This window comes from Ananas comosus, linkage group 7, assembly GCF_001540865.1.
Source record: "Ananas comosus cultivar F153 linkage group 7, ASM154086v1, whole genome shotgun sequence".
Lineage (NCBI taxonomy): Eukaryota > Viridiplantae > Streptophyta > Magnoliopsida > Poales > Bromeliaceae > Ananas > Ananas comosus.
Window position 1 is genome coordinate 11,413,312 of NC_033627.1, and position 6,257 is coordinate 11,419,568.

Genomic DNA, 6,257 nt, shown 5'->3' on the forward strand with positions numbered 1-6,257 from the left:
AAATATATCTCTATAAGGTTCAACTTTCATATGTTTTTTCTATAAAAGTTTTAATATTTTCAAATATATTCCTCTATTTTGTTACCGTTAAAGTACTGTTTATTTTATAAGTAAAATGATCTCTTTGCTATTACAAATAAGTCCTAATTTTTAATTGAAGAGGAGTAAAAAGGTCAATTCACCTCATTAACTAACTACGGTTAAGTATTTTATCTATAGTTAACTAATTTTTTCTAACGGATCCTAACGGCAGAGACATATTTGAAAACATCGTGACTTTTTTAGGAACAGCATATGAAAGTTAAACTTTATAAGAATATATTTATAATTTACTGTGTCTGTAGGAATCTGTATGAAATTAATCCATAAAAAAATGATACAACATGCACCACGTTATGAGAGGTGCAATCCAATATTAGCGTCTATATATAATCAACAATTTCTAAATAGATCGTAATATATATCCATAACTTTTAAAACTTTGTTAGACTTGCATAAAAGAGTTGAAAAAGTTAGCATTATTAAAAATGTGTTGTCTCATAGATCATGTCAAAGAATTAAGATAAATTAAATTTGTAGATCTGTAGATTTGAGTCTTTAATTAAAGATCAAGTTTGTAGGTTATGTTCGCGACAATAATTGCAAGAGAGTATGTTTGATTGATTAGGAGGTTATCATTTGAAGGTTCACAAAATAGAAAAGAAATTTCCCAAAAACGATACTATTTAAAAATAATATATTAGAGATTTTCGAAAGGTTTTTTTTATATCTTTTTTAAAAAAGAAAGATATTAAAAAAATATAAGAAAAAAAATAAAAGTTAAAAAGAAAAAAAATTGATGGGAGGAAGGGGTCATTTAGCTAGATTGGTGATGGCATTATTATAAAAAAAAAAAATTATAATCAAAACTCATATTTTTTATATGTAGCAAAGAAATGAAGTATATATAGAAGTATAGACATAGATAAGATAAATCATCTCGCGGATGAGACAATAAATTATCATACACAAAATCAGAGATGCTTAAGCCTTATTATGGAGTAAAAAGAAAAAATCAAACTTCTATCTTCCAGTTACACAAAAAAACTTTTGTGCTGAAAAATTTATCTTAGTATAACTTATTTCGACGTCCAAAATAAGACCTTGCTTTAGAAGCTTGTAATATTCAATAAATGAAGTTTATAATCAAATGTTTAAATTAGAATATTATATTCGACATTCAAATAATTTTCTCCAATAAAAAAAAATGCCCCCTAGATAAAATATATTATCATACCAAATTGTGAATCTTAAAGGTATGAATGTTAAGACTTTTCAAGGAGCAAAATTTAAACTCTTTAATTCTAGTCGCGCACAAAAAATTCTCACATTAAATAACTTATAGTTTTATAACTTATTTCGACATCAAAATAAGACCGAAGAATAGAAATTGAACAATCGGATGAAATGGAAGACAAAGAAAGATGTGATATATGAATATACAAAATGTGCGAGATGTAAATATACAATAGTTTTTCGGAACCAGTAATCCATTCAAATTAAATAAACCAAAACAATTATATAGCAAAATTATTGTTCAAAAAAATTTATTTAATTATTTAAAAATGACCTGAAATGCAAGTTAATTGCACAAATTTTATCATGTTTTTACTCTTACATGCTTTGCTTTATTCCCACAACACAAGTTATTTAGAATGGTTATTGAATTCAGCTTTAAAACTTTGTAAAACAAGTGAAGTTTCATTTGGGATCATTTACCATATCATATAAAGAAAGAAAAAAAGTCAAATAAATGATGGTGATTCAAGGTACCCTTTCCTTTAGGCTTCGTTTGGTTCGTGAATTAGTAGGAACTAGTTATATGGGGGATAGATACAAGTATGAATTTTTATAAGAATAAGGGTATTTTTTTGTTTGCATGAAAATGTGAGTATAAGCTGGAACTAGAAAAATTGTGTTTGGATAGTTATTGGGAATAAGAAAAATAGTTGATGGTTATAAATAGAAAATAATGATATTACCCCTATAATTAAATTTAAATTTTTAAATTTTAAACTTATAATTTTAAATTGAAAATTTTAACTGTCACGTCCCGGATTACACAATTTCTGGGCACGTTGACAAATCCGCCGTATACAAAGAATTTTTCCTGTATACGAAGTGTATCGGTAACTGAAAATATACAATACTACAACCAGTAGTATAGAGCTGTAAAGAAACCAAACAGGTAGAATAAAAACAAGTCTCACATACATACAACAAAACGCTATACAAAGATACTCGCTCCAGCGAGTTATAACAACTGCATGTACATGAACTCAACAAAATAAATCGAAACTACCTGCAGTGGTGGATCCTCTATCTCAGCAACTCGTCGGGTAGAGCTCTAACTCGCAACGCCCTTACCTCGATCAGCCTCGGAAGGCGCAGCAATTGAAACCGGTGGCTCTGCAAAACAGTGGTAACAACTGAGCGTAAGAACTACTGTAAAAACAAATAGTCCTCAGTGGGTACCGCCCTCAACATCATCGGCCCACCCATTAAGACTACAGTCAGAAACAAACTAGTAGTTAAAGCTGGAAAGAAATCTACAGCTACCTGCCACTACACTATATCCAACTGTAGTAACTGTCAAATCTGACCCAATCTCAATAGGGACTGTGAACACACCCGTCCCTGGGACTGTGAACGCACCCGTCCCGCCTGTCTAAGCCACGCTACCTCCACGCAAAACAGTCCGTGGATAGCAAAACTAGTAGTCCGTGAATAGCAAAACTAGTCAGTGACATCAACGGGAAAGCACAAAGCCAAACTCCGGAGCAGCAACTCGTGGGCGCGACCCAACCGAGTATGCAAGCGTATCTCTGTCAAGCTCAATCAGGCTCTCACAGGCTAAAGTCAAGAAAATAAGTCCAATTGGCTACTAACCACTAGTCACGTGCCCTCGGCACAATCGGATCTCAAAATGACCAAATCCGGGTTCACCGTCAACCGCGACGGCACCCATTAGTCCGGAACAGTCTAAACACTACTGTAAAAATAGACTCGGCATCCTAGCATGAGTGTAACAGTAAATTAGACTATCTGGGGTACTCACCACGAGAATACTGCAACTGTATAAAAGTACAACGGCCCCTAAGGCTAAATCAGGTAGTTTAACATATGACAGATTCCGAACACTGATTTTCTCCTATGTTTTATCCAAGTCCAACATGTATAATTAATAACAACAGTAACATGCTCCCAATTCAATATATAGGCCTAGAACAATGCATAAACATGAATCTGAGCTAAACAGTACCAACGCAGATATCCTAACTATACATGTTGACTAACAAGGCTATAGGAGTAGAAATCCGATGATAAACCCACCTTGAATGCTAAATCCACTCCGGCGCGACGTTGAGAACGGCGAAACCATGCCCTCGCCCGAACTCCTTGCGATGCTACGTCTGCAACCGTATCCTCGAACGGCTCCGCGGCGCGACGTCGACGTTGAATGTCATCGATGAAATTAGAATGTCATCGATGAAGACTACTACAAATCTATCCAAGAACGGCTTGAACACCCTGTTCATCAAATCCATGAATGCGGCAGGGGCATTCGTCAATCCAAAAGGCATGACCGTAAACTCATAATGCCCGTACCGAGTCCGAAAAGCCGTCTTGGAAACATCCTCGGCCCTCACCCTCAGTTGGTGGTAACCGGACTGAAGATCAATCTTCGAGAAGACGAAGGATCCCTGCAATTGATCAAACAAATCATCAATGCGCGGCAGTGGATACTTGTTCTTGATGGTCACTTTATTCAGCTCCCGATAATCTACGCACAACCTGAGTGACCCATCCTTTTTCTGTACAAATAATACCGGCACTCCCCAAGGCGATACACTGGGTCTCACATACCCCTTATCCATCAGATCTTGAAGCTGCGCCTTTAGCTCTCTCAGCTCCGCCGGTGCCATCCGATAAGGTACCTTTGAGATTGGTGCAGTTTCAGGAACTACATCAATCACAAACTCAATCTCCCTCTCCGGTGGCAACGTCGTAAACTCAAGGGGAAACACATCTGGAAACTCGCGGACTACAGGAATATCCTCGAGTCCCGGCGCCGCCGTAGGTACCTCTATCACCGTCGCCAAAAATGCGATGCATCCTCTACTCATCAGCTGTCGAGCCCTCGCCGAAGAAATCCAAGTAGCAAACAACGTGCTCCTGCAGCCCCTAAAAGTAAACTCCTCCTGGCCTGGCTCACGGAATGTCACTGTCCTCGCTCCACAATCAATCCTAGCAAAGTACCGGGCCAACCAATCCATACCGAGCACAACGTCGAAGTCCTGCAGCTGCCCTAAAACCAACAGGTCTGCTGGCATGATCCACAAATCCAACTGCACTGGACACGACCAACAACACTCCGCAACCTGTAAAACATGGTCTGGGATCTGCACCTCTCGTGTCTGAGACAAAGCTCCTAACTCTAGACCATGCAATAATGCAAATGCTCGGCTAACAAACGAATGAGATGCACTGGTATCAAAGAGAGTACGAATTCTAATGCTAGAAATCGAAGTGATACCTGCCACCACTCGGTCGGCCGCTGTAGAGTCCTCCACCTGGGCTGCATAGACTCTGCCACTCGGAGCCTGCTGTCGCCGCTCACCCTGACGCGGCGCAGATGCCCTGTCCTCCTAGCGGTAGCTCTGCGGTGCTCCAAAAGACTACTAAGGTGCTGCCGGTGCTAAAGCTATCGAGGGTGCTGGTGATGCTGCTCGGGGACAAGCTGATCTCATGTGCCCTGACTGTCCGCATCTAAAACACCGACCCTCACGCTGCTCGCACTGCCGGGCCCAGTGTGGTCCCCCACATATCACGCACGGTAGTAACCCCTGTGACTGCCTCTGCTGCCGGGGTCCCCCAGAACGCTGACGCCCCGAGAACCCACGACTCTGAGAACGTGATCGTGGAGGTCTCGACGGACGCCGGCTGCTCGACTGTCCACCATCGTCTGGAGCTGGGCGCTTCCTATCCTGACTCTGCCCCACGGCCTGAGTCCTCTCCTGCAGTGACACCTCACCTCTCTCCACCCACAAGGCCTGCTCTATGGACGCATCCAGAGTCCTCGACCTCTGCGTCCGTGCCAACCTGAAAATGTCGGGTCTCAGCCCCTATTCAAACAAATAGACCCTGTGTGCCTCGTCTCTGGCCACAAATGGCACACAGTTCAGGAGTCGAGTAAACTCCCGAATGTACTCCTGCACTGGACGATCCCCCTGCTGAATCCTCTTCAAATCCTCCTCGAGCTTTTGTTTCACACTGTTGGGAAAGAACATCCCAAACAGTATTCCACAGAACTCATCCCATCTCAACTGCAACGCTACCAGTCCCTGCTCTCTCCTCACTCTCCTCCACCAGGCATGGGCATCACCTGCCAAGCACCGGACTCCCAAAGACACCTGCTCCCCCTCAGGAATGAACAGATCCTCAAATAACTTCTCCATCGCACTGACCCATCCCTCAACAACCCAGGCCTCAGTGCAACTGCCATCGAAAATCAGTGGATCAAAACGGCGGAAATGAGCCAATCTCTCCGTCCACCGCTCCTGCTTGGCCTCTGTCAACTGTACTGGCCCCCTAGCAGGCGCAACTGGCGCTATTAGAATTGCTGCTGGCGGAGGGACTTTTGCAGCTGGTACTGTCACTGGGGTAGTCGAAGGTGGAACAGACGACTCTGGTGCCCTCGGTGCTGAACTCTGGGGCGAAGCTAACCTCTCGCACATCCTCTCCAACAACTCCCCTTGCCGCCTCGTCACCTCTGTCAGTGCGGCTAACTGAGCACTCAAGTCGAGGGATGCGCTCGCCTCTGGTCGTGTACTCTGCTCCTGCCGGGCACTCGGCTCTGCCTGCTCAGGCATCTCGGAGGGTCCACACGATCCTGTGTCAACTGTGCCCGGTCCCGTGTCGACGGTCGGCCTCGACGACGATACATAGCTGCAGTAATAGAACAGGGTCAGCTAACACAAATACTCTTGACCCTTGACCCAATCCACAAAAGTCCGGAAGGCAGCCCCTGTTTCTCCTCAAAATTATGTCGTCTGCAGCCAACATAATTTTGCAGGCCAGAACAGACACTCCTCCAATCACTCACTCCCCTCAGGGTGAGTTTAAATCACGCCTCTCCCGTCTTGCTTTCCTAAGGTTTGCCAAACTTAGGTTTCCTAGGTCCCAATGACCTAAAACCAAGCTCTGATACCAACTTA